Source organism: Sorex fumeus, unplaced genomic scaffold (genome assembly GCF_029834395.1).
Source record: "Sorex fumeus unplaced genomic scaffold, SorFum_2.1 ptg000006l, whole genome shotgun sequence".
Taxonomy (NCBI): domain Eukaryota; kingdom Metazoa; phylum Chordata; class Mammalia; order Eulipotyphla; family Soricidae; genus Sorex; species Sorex fumeus.
The window spans coordinates 16,824,525-16,838,754 of NW_026606063.1; the positions used below are offsets into that span (position 1 = coordinate 16,824,525).

Consider the following 14,230-nt stretch of genomic DNA (forward strand, 5'->3'; position numbering starts at 1 on the left):
AACCTCGCGAGCGCTTGCTGCAAGCGTGCGCACGCGCACAGCGCGCTGCCCGCCCGCCCGCCCGGCCGGCGCCCGGGCGCCCGGCGCGCGGGAGAAGGCGCGGAAGCCGCTGAAAGGCGCCGCGGCGAGGTGAGCCGCTCTATCCGCCCCCCCCCCCATCCCCACTCCACCTCTCCCCCTCCCCCGCCCACTTCCCTTCCCTCCCCGGCCCCGCCCCTTTCTCCCGGGGTGCACCGCGCGCGGCCGGTGGGCGGGGGGAGGGGAGGGGAGGGGAGGCGGCAGTGGCAGCCATGTTGTTGTGAGTCTCTGTGTGTCTCACCCTCGGTTCCTTCGGTGGTTCGGAGGAGGAGGAGGAGGAGGAGGAGGAGGGGGAGGAGAAGGAGGAGGTGGGGTGGGGGGGAGGAGGGAGGTAGGTGGAGAGAAGAAGCGCTCGCCGCCGCCGCCGCCGCCGCCGCGGGAGGCAGACGAGGGGGGACGACGGGCCAGACCCACACGCCGCCGTGTGCCCGCCGCGCGGCGTCCCCGGCTGAGGCAGCGCGGCCGCAGCAGCCCCGTAAGTTCCCCCCCCCACCCCACCCCTCCGCCTTCTTTCTCTTGCGTCCGTCCGTCCGTCTTGGCGGCCTCGCGTCTCCCGGGCCCGCGCCGACGCCGCCCCGCGCGGGGCTTTGTGTGGCCGCGTTGGCGGGAGCGGGCGGGCCGCGGCCTGGGGCCGCCGCGCGCGCGCCGCACAATGCGCGGGGTGTGAGTGAGTGTGTGTGTGTGTGTGTGTGTGTGTGTGTGTGGCGGGGGGGGTGGGCTGCGGGCCTGAGGTGTGGGGACGGGGGCTGGGCCCCGCCGCCGCCGCCGCTTTTCCCGCTTCCTTCCTTCCTTCCCTCGCGCCCCCCGCCCGCCCCTCGGCGCCTGGGCCTGGCCGCGCGCGCCGGGGCCCGCCCGCCGCCGCCTCTTGTTCTGGGCGCGCTCGCGGGCTGCCGCCCCCCCCCACCCCAACGGACGGCCTCTCGGAGCCCCCCACCAGCACCCCCCCCCCCCCGGAGCGCGGATCGCGGGACGCCGCCGCCCTCCCTCCCCGAGGTGCGTGCGGGTGAGCTGCGGGGGTCTCGGGAGGGCTCGTGCGTGCGTGTGTGTGGGGGGGGGGTGAGTGGGGGGGGGCGTTCGGACCCCCGAGGCTGGCCGGTTCCGAGCTCCTGCGCCGGACAGGTGGGATGGGTATGGGGTGCCACTTGGTGGGGGGCCCTCGGGAAGGAGGGTGGGAAGAAGGGTGAGGGGGAGGGAGGGGTCCTTCTTCCTCTGCGTTTTTTTTTTTCTTGTTCTCGGTTTGGGGCGAAGATTTCCATCCCTCGATAAAACGTGGAAGTTTTCAACCAAAGAGCCCAGAGTGCCTGCCTGCCTGCCTTTCTCTCCTTTCTTTCTCTCTCTTCTTTCTTTCCCTCTTTCTCTCTCTCTTACTTTCTTTCTCTCTTTCTCTCTTTCTCTCTATCTCTCTCTTTCTCTTTCTCTCTCTCTCTCTTTCTCAAGTTTTTTGTAGCTGCAACGGGCTCCACTTGGGGGAGAGGACGGGGAATTGTTTATATAAAGTTGAATGCTCCCCCCAAAAAAAAACAAAACAAACCCATGCTTCCTGAGGACTTGGCCCGCTTTTTCCGCGTTTTTAATCTAACTCACGTTTAAACCTTTGCCCCGGGCGGGGTGGGGGGGGGGGCGGTGATGGGGGTGGTGGGGGTGGTGCCTCCGGAGTATCGCGGATTTACTAAGTGCAATAAGGCTATCGGGTAAAATCAGGACTTAGTACTTGGTGACAGTTTAACTTAAAAACCAGTGACAGGTTTATTTGGTAGAGCTTTTTTTTTTTTCAAGGGGGTGAGGTTTGCTAGAAAAATGCTTTTAAACGCTTAAAGAGAAATGTAATACTTGTAAAGGTATTGTATATCAAGGAAAATTTTTAGTAAAGGGTGTTACCTAAGGACTTTAAAAGCTTGTTTACTGCTTAGATTGGGGTTTAATAGGTGACTCTTCACCATGTGACCCGGAGTATATATAAAGTAAGCTTTAAGGAATTCTTGCGAGGACCCTGTTAAAAATACAAGGGTAAATATTTTTAATTGGCTACGTTTCTGTTTTTAGTCGTTTAATTCCCTGCTCTAAAGAAAAAGGTTAGCTTCCTTTGCACACTCATAGTTGTTGGCATTGCAAGAATGTCTTTTAAAAGTTAGGTTTTGGGTGAAATATAGTTGGGTTAAATTATGTTTTAGTGTCCTTGGTGGTTTTTAGACTGTTACTTTTTTGAAGTTTAGCTTTATTTGCACACGTCTTGTTTTATCTTGGAATTAAGTGTTTTTAAGCAAGTTTGTGTTTATATATGTGGTCATCAAACCTTAGAGTCCAAAGTTCTTATGTTTCAATACTTAGTAACATTTCAACTTTTAAAACGCCTTAATTCTATCGGCATGTGTAAATCGGCCTTAAGTTTTACCAGGCCAGTTTTTTCTTTGGCATTATAAGTCATGTAATTCACCTTAACGCGAATACTTCATGCAAAGAGTTTGCTTTTCTTAAACCTTCCATGCTTGCTTATAAATGTTTCTGGTCTTGAAAGATACAATGTAAGTAGTTATGCGTGTTAGTGTAATTATGATTAGAAGAGATATTGTTTAGGTGTGATATTCAGTGACCAGATTCTGTCCTTTTTATAGACACTGTCTGTATTTTTATAGTTTTCAGAGGGTTTCTGTCTTCTTGACTCCACTTCTATACTTTTTCTAATTCAAAAACCTTTAAGCCTGTTGCTTCTAAGAGATGAAGAGATCTTTCCGTATTCTTAAGACTTTTAAATGTTTGTTACCTGCCTTTGTCAGACTTGCATCCACAATATGAGGCCGCTTTACTGACAGTTGTGATTAAGGTAAGAATTGCATTAGTGAATTAGTTTATGATGTACTTAATATACAGTTTTTAGGAAGAAATAAAAATAGTCTGACTTGCTCCTATTGTTCCACCTTTTGGCTCTTCCCTTTGAAGAATTTGTGAAAAGGAACTATTAAGTCCAGCTCTGCTCCTCCCCCCCTTATGCCCCTCCTTCCACCCTTCCCCCTGCAGAAAACACTTTTTTCTGTCTCTTCGGAAGGGGAACCATAGTTGTCCCTTGCCAGTTGTCACTGGGTTAGGATAATTGTGGGGTGTGGTAAAAGGAAGCCTGGTATGAAATCTAGGTATGAATTAGACCTTCCAGGGTAGCTTTATCAGAAATAAAGGAGATATATAGGTTGCTATCAGTTTAGTTTATGCATCTCCCTTGTTTTCCCCAGCTTTTCGTTTAGAGCTGAAATAATTGTATATGTATTCTCACAGCAAAGTAGAGACCTTTTTTTTATTGAAAATTTATTGCTGTTAGAGTGGAAAATGAATTTCTGGAGAAATACTGAAAGTGTGTAGAGTTGCTTTTTAGATCAGTGCCTTTTCTTGAGTTTCAGGTAGCAGTGCCTTTAAAAATGAAAGGTGAATATTCGGGGATAGTTCTTTCCCGGCGGGGGTAGGGCACACCTGGTAGTGCTCAGGGTTTACTTCTGGCTCTGCTCTGGCTTCCCTCCTTGAAGGGACTGGACCCTTGGCCTGAGGATGTGTGGGCCCGAGTCTCCCACTTGTAAGGCAAGTTCCTTAACGTCTGTACTATCCAGCCAGTGAATAGCTTTTCTTCTAGTTTTCCTGGTGTGGGGTGGGACTTGGGGCACACCCAATTTGCTTCGGTGGGTGGGTGGGTGGGTGGGGGGCGACCTTGTGTCGCCTAGAATTGAACTTTTTTGTCTCCCACCTGCAGAGACCTCAGGCCTCATCTTTTGGAGCAGTCTGCCTGGCCCCAGCTTCTATGTAGATGAAAAATTAGGTCTTGTTTAAACACCAGTGTTATCTTCAAAGTTACTTTATTTGGGGGGGGGGGACTCTGGGGGCCTAACTTAGGGCTCATTCATCTGAAATGTGTTGTCTGCCACTGAACTCAACCCCTGCTCCAGAGACATTTTAATCCTTAGTGGAATTGCATTAGTATTCATTAAATTAATTTCCCTAGCTCTTTCTTGCCTCCTTTTCCAAACTGCTTTAAAGAATTGAAAAGATTTAAAGAATTGAAAAGATTTTTCAAACATATTGACAAAAAATAGTTTTTTCAGTGTATCTTACCTCTACAAATTTAGCTATCATAATTCCAACAGTTTTCATTTTACATACCATTTTCATTTAGCTTTTTATTCTTTTTGACTAGATAAAAGATTTCAAAAAAAATCCAGGTATGCATATTCCAGAATTTTATCACATTCTTTTACTAGAATTGCATAGAAGCAGTGGTGAGAGAAAGGATAGTTGGAATGTCAGATTCCTATAGGACAGAGAAAAAAGGCAGATGTTTTTACCTACCTAGAGTGAGATGAGTATTTGTACCCCACAATCTGGCTTCCTGGGATGGTTTTGGTAAATTCACTAAAATTACTATAAAGTCATCTATTCAGCACCTGGTTAGAATGAAATCTGCAACTGCCACAAAGTATGTAAAATTATGGGTGGGAACAGGGAAATCACATTTTTTTAAGTCCTAAAAACACAAATATGTAGAGAACCTAGTTTAGAAACAAATTTTAGTGATTGCTATTGCAGTAGATCTTGGGTCAAGTATTAAGAAGTTCTAGATCTCAAAACAGTGATATCTTTTTATTGTGATCTAAAGAGCTCTTCATTGCTTTCTGAAATACCTCCTAGGAGTCAGTGGGCCTAACTCTAGAAGCAGCTTCATGAAAATAGAGAAATTTAAACTGTTTTTACACTTCATTTTTAGGTTTTTGGCCATACCCTAAGGTGCTCAGGGATCACTCCTGGCAGGCGCTAAGGACACCCTACCTGCTATACTATCACTCCTGCCCCTCTTTCAGACCCTTTTTATTGAAGCTCTTCATGTGGTAGAAATAGTTTTAACCCTAAGTATAGGTTTTTGCCAGCTGATAAATTAGGCAAATCATACAGAGAAAAAGATAATTGTGGGTTTTTTTTTTAATAAGAAAGATTATGCAGAATTCGTAGCAAGTTGTTGATTAACGTCTTTGTAGTATTTTAGCTGCACATTTAAAATCAGTAAAGGTAAAGCATTAAAAGTTTCATGTCTAAAACCAATTCAAGATATGCAGCTTTGCTTTCAAGGTTAGAAGGGTTGATAGCTTTTGTCTTCCAGTGTTTTCCTAGACTACCTTGCAGTTAATTGATAGCTTTTCATCCAGACAAGTCTTCGGTGGTTCATTTAATCTCAAAATCATATGGCTCCAGCACTAGCAGAAATACAGAATTTGGGGATCTTGCCAAAGGTGAATTGTTCACCAGTTTCTTTGGTAAATCTGGTTGGGAAGAAATTTGTGGTGTATTGTTTGAAGAACATTTTAGTCCATTTGTTACTCTGTATAATTTGTAACCATCTATGAAGTTAAACTACAGGAGAGTGGGATAAGGGGAATTGAAAAGATACAGTTTGAGAGTTAGTTTTGTGTCCATTCCATACAAAGGCTTTATCAAATTTGAACAGTCCTGAAAACTTTGGAAATCTAAGGTCAAATCCGCAAAGATTTCAACCAGTGTCCTGGAAACCCCTAAAAGAATTACTGTGGAATTGCTTTCCTTGGATTGTGGTAGGAATTAGGTATGTGACTTGACTTGAGGGACCACCTGTAAAAAATATAGATGAAGCCTTGCATCTGTTAAGAGATAATATCATTGAAGATGTTTTCTTTCACAGCTGTGTCCTCTGTAATACTAAACAAACAAATTTTAGTTCAGGAAATAACATTGCCTCCAAGTAAATGTCATGTTTTCTTTTTATGGGGGAGAATTTTATGATTGACTATTTTCATCCTTTTATCATTGTCCTCAGAAGTTAAATTTAAGAGTTGACTATTTTTGTTTTCAACTTTTGCTTATTTTCCTAGGATTAGTTTTTGTTGTGTGAGATAATGTGACTTCCAAATTTAAAGATATAAAACATTTTATTTAAATCTAACTCCATTGCTACTTCCATCAGGTCTTTTTTTTCCCCCCATGAAGGAAGAGTAGTATATAATAATTTTCCTTGAACATAATGTAAGGATCTTTCTTTTTAGACACTGCAATCGAAGTATTTTTTAAAAATACAGAACACAGGCTGAAGATTGAAATTATATAACCTGTTTGTCTTTGTTTTCTTGGAAATTGTTAGAAATGATGCATATCAAAATTTATGATAACAAGTTATAGCAACTTTAATTATGGACTTCTGAATTCTTACTATGTGCTTTTTAATATGCTAATGACACAATAAACCTCATATATCTTGAGCTTCCAAAGGAATTAGTGGTTGTTTGGGAGAAGCGTAATTTAATATATCAGACAAGGAACCTTATTGAACAAAGAGTTGGTCAGAGAACATGTTTTGGGGGCCCAGGAGCTCAGCAGGCTTGGAGTACATGCTTGCATGTAGGAGGCCTAGGTTTCATTACATACATGAGTTCAGAACCTGGGATTGGTCCCAGATTACTATTAGGTATATCCCACAACATTTACCACCCCTCCCCCCCCCAAAAAAAAACTAGTTATATTCTAGAAAATTTTTTAAGGGGGCGGAGGGTGAGAATCACTTCAGATTCTACTAAAGTAGATTTTATTAGCCCAGTTATCTTAGACCATGCATTTAAACTATGGGTTCAAAAGACCATGGCTTTTTTTTTCCCCAGTTAGAACCCATTTAACCATTTTTCCCCCCTTTGGGCCACATCAGGCAGTGCTGAGGGATTACTCCTTGCCTTGCTCAGGGAGCCTTATATGGGGTGCCAGAGACCGAACCCAGGCCAGTGGCATGCAAGACAAACTCTCCAACCTCTCTAACGATTATTTCTTCAGTTGCTTCTCATTGGTGCTCGTTAATATTTTGTTTTGGAGCCACAGCCAATCGTAGTGTTTGGGATTTTATCCTGGTTCTGTGCCCAGGGATCTCTGCTTGTAGTGCTTGGGACCTTAGTGCAGTGCCTGAGGTAGAATTGTGGCCAGCTTGTCCTACAGCTAGCAAGGCAAATGACTTAACTCCTGTACTAATTCTCTGGCCCTTTGTGCCTGGTAATTTCAGTTGATATGTGTAACAATTGGAAATTACTAGCTAGCTTTTAAAGACTAGTTTTATTGTTAGTCACCTATGCTCAGGGATTGGATCTGGGTAGTTGTGTGCTAGGCAAGTGTCCTACCCGCTTTGGAGCAGAGAAATATAAAAACAAAGCTTGCACTGCCTCCTCCAGCAAAGTTAAGGGTTGTTTAATAGTCTACATATACAATCATACAGTGTCCCCTCTCCTGTTTCTTTCAAAGAAATTCTTTTACTTTTGGTTTGGTTTTTGTGTCATACCCGGTGCTGATTGAGGGCTGTGCAATGCCGGATTGAACCCAGGTCACCTACTTGCAAAGTGTATGCTTAGTCCTTTGAATCATTGCTCTCCTTTCCTATTTTAATTATTATATTTTAATTATTACATTGTTAAATTGAATTATGGGCGTTCCCGAAGTAATTCCCAAAGTGCTCAGGAGAATTGGGATGATCTTCTGGCAGTTCATGGTCAACTGGCCAGTGGTTCAGTGGACCTGCAGTTTTGGTGCTACCTAAGGGACCTTTTTGTGTCAAGGATCAAAATGGCTCTGAGCGCATGCAAGGACTTCAACCCTGCATTCTTGCTTGAGGCCTCACTTGACCTTGTGCTCAGGGGAGTGTATATTTTATGCCTGGATTTGAACCACTGTCACTGACTGCTATAGTGGCATTCAAGAACAATGCCTTAACCTTTGAACTCACCACCCCTCCTGTTTTTAACAAAAATTGGAGTCATATGATAGACCATACAAACCAGGTATTTTTGTTTAATGTGGTGGACATTGTGTTACATAGTATATAAAACCAGAATTTTAACAATGTGTCATAGTTGGCTCTTGGATTTTTATGTTGTTAAACCATTGTCATTACAGTTGTTTAGGTTAGTTAGTTTATTTTTGAACTTCCACAAGCAGTGTCATAATAAAGATGTGCACTCCACTCTTTCAAATGTTGGTGCAATTAATGTAAATTGTCCTGAAGGTGCAATTTAAGAAATTTAGTAGCTGTATGTATACGTTAAATTATACCAAGGAGTTTGGGCTGGAGCGATAGCACAGTGGTAGGGCATTTGCCTTGCACGCAGCCAACATGGCCGACCCGAGTTCGATTCCTCCGTCCCTCTCGGAGAGCCTGGCAAGCTACCGAGAGTATCTCGCCCGCATGGCAGAGCCTGGCAAGCTCCCCGTGACGTATTCCATATGCCAAACACAGTAACAACAAAGTCTCCAGTGGACATGTTACTGGGCCCACTTGAGCAAATTGATGAACAACGGGAGGGCCTTTACCTTTACCTTTTTATACCAAGGAGTTTAAGATCCTGATGTTTACAAAAAAAAAATCCATAGAACTTTACAAATACAACGAGAGAATATTTAAGGAATGTCTAGTTGATTTAAGATGTTTTTCTGTTCTCTTTAAATCCTAATACATATAACTTGTATATAGTTCTACAGTAAACAAGACCACATTGGTTTCCCAACTGATTTGTCTACTGAGAATTATATATTATATTGCAGATAGAATAGTCAAGAAACTATAAAAGGTAAAAGAAAAATGTATACATTTTTTCACATGGTTCGTACCCCATGCACATATGCATAAATATATCCATCTCAACTCTTTCCACACCACCCCCCCCCCCCTTTTTGTGGTGCCAAGGGTCAAAATGGGGCTCGTGTAGCAGAGCATGCACTCCAATTCATTGAGCTGTCTCCCTGGCCCCCTACTTGTGCTTCTTCATGGATAATGATTTATAATTTTCTCAGATACTCTTCCTATTACATATCTTGATAGTCTTCTTTTGGTCTCTGTCATAACCATTAACATTTATGGAACAATGGCATACCAATGCCATCTGCAAAATTATTAGATTCCCCTACCCATTACTCTGTTTCAGAAAAGTTTTTTGGGTTTGTTTTTTTTTTGGATTACTCCTGACTCTGCACTCAGGAGTTAACTCCTGGTGGTGCTCAGGGGACCATGTGGGGTGCTGGGAATCGAACCCGGGTCGGCCGCATGCAAGGCAAACGCCCCACCCGTTGTACTATCTCTCCAGCCCAATAGGCTTCAATGGAGAAAGCCTGTTTGAGCCAGACTGAGGAATCTCTCCTGTTTGTGAAGAAAATGAAGCCTGAGGACAAGGTAATTTAGGTTGCCTTGTGTGATTGTATAACTGACATCTGCTGAGTTATGATTTATACTTGGTTGGTATGGAAGAGAGCACGAAACTTGAGTAGTCTTAGCATTGCATCCTCTGCCTTGTCGATAGGTTTTTTTTTCTGTTAGAGTAGGAAAATTGGCCATAATTTACCTTTTTTTGTAAAGTAGAAAAATCAAGTCCTATTTTACAGGTTTGTAGTAAGAATTTGATAAAATGTACCTGCGTGATCTTGGTGCGAAGATTGAGTTATGCCAAATACTTCTAACCTGTTGTATTGGTTTAGAGGTTTTCATTTGGAAATAAGATTTTTTTGGGGGGTGTTATATACTGCTTGTCAAAAGATTGGGGAAGTAATAAGTCAAATAATTTAGTCATTAACAAAGTGACGGGTTTTACAAATTTTAAGGGAGTTTTTCAAGTTGTTACAATCTTTCAAGGCTTAAATATCATCTATTTCATGTGGTTCTTTGAGTTACTGTTACGTGTTTCATTGTATAAGTTATCAAGCACAAGTAAAATAGTCTTGTGTACCTTCCTGTCCATCCACATTCAATATTGTATGAAATCCTTATTCCATACTTTGCTTTTTTTTTTTGCTTTTGCTTTTTGGGTCACACCCGGCGATGCACAGGGCACAGGGGTTACTCCTGGCTTTGCACTCAGGAGTTTCTCCTGGCGGTGCTCGGGGGACCATATGGGATGCTGGGAATCGAACCTGGGTTGGCCGCGTGCAAGACAAACGCCCTACCCGCTGTGCTATCTCTCCAGCCCCTACTTTGCTTTTTTTAAAAGAGCATTTTAGAGCAAACACCAGAAAACATGCCGGCTTAAACAAATTCTCTTATAAAGATCATAAAGATGAGACATTAAATTTTCCTTTTATAGCAGATCAAACCATCTATCATTTAATATCCATTCAATATTAGATTTCCCCAAGATTTTTTTGTAGTGGGGGAAGGGAAGACTTCTGAGATTCTTGGTCAGCTGGGCTTGTGGTGCCTGCACGGGATTACTGTCGGTACTCCAGGGCTGCACCCATGATTGATGCTTGGGAATCTAATTGGGTTGACCGCATGACGGCATGAACTTTAATCCCCTGTACACTCTCTCAAAATTGTAATGGTTGAACTATTAGAATCAGGATTTAAACAGAGTTTACACCATGCATTTGGCAATTAAACCTCTTTATATAATAGTTCTTTCCCTATAAAAAGTTCATTTAAGAGTATTTTCCACAGTGAGCGACACTGCCCTCTGGGGGCACTGAAGCAGTCCAGCGGAGAAAGGTGCTTGGTAGCCTTGGGTGCAGTTGAGGTGTTCTTTTTAGTTTGCTAAAAGAAATTAGGTGTTCAGGGGGCACTGAGTGATGCTTTTTTTCTTTTTCTTTTTTTTAAGGAGCTGATAGGCAAAATAAGTTTGTGAATCTCTCGTTAGAGAAGACACGTGATATCCCCCCCCCCCCCCCCCCCCCCCCCCCGTCCCCGTCCCCGTCCATATGCTGAATTGTAAGATTCCTTTTTTGATGGTTGGGGTGGCACATCCATTGTTGGTCAGGGCTTACTCCTGGTTCTGCTCCAAGGGAAGAGCTTGAGGGGAACTGTATGTGGTGCTAGAAATCGAACTGGATTGGCTGCACGTGAGGTAAACTATGCCTTATTCTCTCGTATGATCTTTCCAGCCCAAAAGATGACTTTCTTGTGTTACTTCCTTTATTCTAGCTCTCATATTAGAAATATGCCAGTATTTAGATATAGTGGCTTTATTAGATTGAAGTTTAGTGCTCCCCTCCCCCCTCCACCAAAGCAGTAAGTTCTTTTGTCAGCAGTGGTGCTGTTTCATATTACATTACATCATGAAGCATATAATGGCTGCTTATTCTACTTTTAGGATGGCAAATCATAAAAATAATGTTAACTAAGAAATACTGCTTTTGGGAGGAGGCTTATTTCATAATATGTCTTTGGTATCATTAAAGCCTCTTTGTATTATCTAAGTTTTCTAAAGTTTGTCATCTTTCTAAGCTTTTTGATTGACTTGTCAGGTAATATCTAAAAGCATCAAAGACTGGCAATTAGTATGTAAATCTTCTCCAAACAGTATTTTCCCCCAGAATAAAGCAATTGAGAGAATGTCTTATAAACCAGAAATGCTCTGTAATTTGAGAGATTTTGAAGGACCTGTTAAATATAATGATTCTCATGAGGATCTTTCCTTTCATGTTTTGGGCCGCCCTCGGTAGTGCTCAGGTGCTACTCCTGGCTCAGTGCTCTTAGTTTGCTTCCAATTGTGTTGGGAACCCCATACGGTGTTGGGTATTGAACTTGCATCTTTTGTGTGAACTACAGACCTTTAAGCTGCCTCTCTGGCTCACACTTTGTCATTTTATGTTGGTAGTACAAAAAAGCTGAAGGAGAACCTTGTTTTCTATTAAAATGAACCTGTGGGACCTGGAATGTGACTCCAGTGGTAGGATGGTGCCTGTGTTTGTGAAGCCCTCCATTCCATTCCCAGCACCGCTTTGTAGCCCCCTCACCGCTGGGTGTGGCCCTCCCAATAATTAACATATGATCATGTATTAGTAAATACAAGGGCATTTATAAACAGTTACTATTTAGATATTAGCTGATTTGATTAAGTTCTCATAGTGAGTAAATTATTCACTATAGAGCATTTAGATGACTGGTTTTTTAGCTTTATTGATCCCCCGAGTTTAGTTTTTTATAACCTTAATGTGGAAATGACGGTACTACAAAAATGTGGTTAGTATCATATATTTGATTGTTGATGTTTCTGTTGGTTGGCTGGTGGTACCAGTATGTGGTGTGGGGAATCAAAACCGGGTTGGCTATGCAAGGCGACTGTACTTGCCATTGTACTCTCTCTGTCCTGTGTAGTTCTAATTTTCTCATGAACTTTCTATTATAGGAATGTGAGGATGAACTAGATAACTTTATCTGAGAAAATGTAGTCGATTTCCCCCTATGCTGTGGTAGTAGGTAATACACACTTGGTTGTGGGACCTGCCCATTTGTTTACCAGGGATCGTAAACCTTAGTTGTGCTTCATACACCTGGTTGCAGCATGTTGGAGATACACTATACAGTTTGTATAGTATTGGGAATCATAAGCAGTTGTGCCCAGATCAAGGTTGGTATGTGCAGGGCAGTTTTACCAGTTGAATTCATGGCCTTGTTCCTCATACTTGCAAGGCAGGTTCTGCCAAAAAACGGGCTCCCAAGTTTTAAGTTTTTATATTTATAAAGTGGCAGTTTATATTCTTAAAATTTTTTTTTTACAAAACTATTTGTTAGGTGTTTAGATTATGCATTAGAGAAGAACATTTAATTTGAGATGCTTTGTTTCTTTTCCCATATAACTGGCTGCAGAAATATTTTTAATTTGGCGCTCCTGGCTCTGAGGTCAGGGCTTACTCCTAGCAGGCCTGGGGAACCATCTGGGTTCCAGGAATCAAACCTAGGTCAGCCTCATGCAAGATAAGTGCCTTGCCAGCTGTACTTTCTCTTTGGGCCCAGAACTGTTGCATTTCAGAATTCAGTAGAATTTCTAATCATTAAAACAGTAACTTTATTAATTGAGGTAATACTGGTTTACAAGAGTGTGAATTATTATTTCAGGGGACAGTGTTAAACACTCACCAGAAAAGTACCAAAAAAATTTTCACTGCTGTTTATAGATACTTTCCAGTTCCCCTTCCCCTTGGTAATCTAAGTGTTGTTGTGAGAATCTTGACAATTTGTTTTCATTGGATTTATGACCTTGCTTTGCTGCTTTATATACTACATACAAGAGTTCATCATGTTTGTGCTGGAGTGATAGTACAGTGGATAGCACGTTTTAACTTGCATGAGACCCACTTAGGTTTGATCCCTGACACCCCATATGGTCCCTCATGCAATGCCAGGAATGATTCCTGAGTGTAGGGCCAGTAGTAACCCCTGAGCACTGTCGGGTGTAACCCCCCCCCCAAAAAAGTTCCATCATGTTTGCTTACCATGACACCCTCTAGTTCCATCCAGTTTGTAGAAAAAGGCAAAATTTCATCTTTTCTTACAGCTGAGTAGTAGTATTCTGTATATACCACAATCTATTTATTCAGCTTGCAGACATGAGCTGTATTTAGATCTTGGCTATTGAACATGGGTGTGCATGTATCTTCACATTGATGTTTTGTACTAAGGAGTGGAATTGCTGGTTTGTATGGTAGGGGGGTTTTATTTTTTGTCTAAAGTTTGGTTTTTGTTCCTATTTTTTTCACCACATCTGCTGTGCTCAGACTCAAGGATCACTTTTGCTGGACTCTGAAAATTGCGGTGTCAGAGATTGGACTTGGGTTAGTCTTGTACAAGGCAAGCAAGCAAGTGCCTTGACTTCTAATCTCTCCTCAGAGATACTGTACTGTCTGTTTATAGGTTTTTGAGCCACACCCTGGAGGGTTCAGGGGCTAGTTTTGATGCTACTTTGTGGAGCATGCGGATTGAACTTGAGCCTTTTGCTTGAGCTGTTACCTCCTTGGTCCTGTTTTTAACATTTTGAGAAGTCCTCTGCACTGTCTGTAGCACTGTCCTCCCATTGTTCATCGAGTTGCTCGAGCAGGCCCAGTAACATCTCCATTGTGAGACTTGTTGTTACTGTGTTTGGCATATCGAATACATCACGGGGAGCTTGCCAGGCTTTGCCGTGCAGGCGAGATACTCTCGGTAGCATGCCAGGCTCTCCGAGAGGGGCGGAGGAATCGAACTTGGGTCGGGCAGGTCGGCAGTGTGCAAGGCAAACACCCTACCGCTGTGCTATCGCTCCAGCCCTAGAAGTCCTCATACTGCTTTATGTAGAGGCTGAACCTGTAGGTTTTATTTATAATGAAATAAAATCTTCATTGTATCCCCTCAACCACTCCCAGCATTGCTTGGTCCAGC

General features: G+C 43.0%; 1 protein-coding gene across 13 annotated transcripts in view; it reads left to right on the top strand.

Annotated features, from left to right (window-relative positions):
• The first annotated feature begins 383 nt into the window (after positions 1–383).
• PUM2 (pumilio RNA binding family member 2) overlaps positions 384–14,230 on the top strand; it is a 90,899-nt gene continuing 77,052 nt past the window's right edge. For 4 of the 13 annotated variants that reach the window (XM_056128878.1, XM_056128887.1, XM_056128888.1 and 1 more), the window contains exon 1: positions 384–553. The gene's annotated coding sequence lies outside the window, so the exon portion shown is untranslated. The remainder of the gene's footprint in view (positions 554–14,230) is intronic. The other 9 variants (XM_056128874.1, XM_056128881.1, XM_056128882.1 and 6 more) reach the window with 6 other exon arrangements.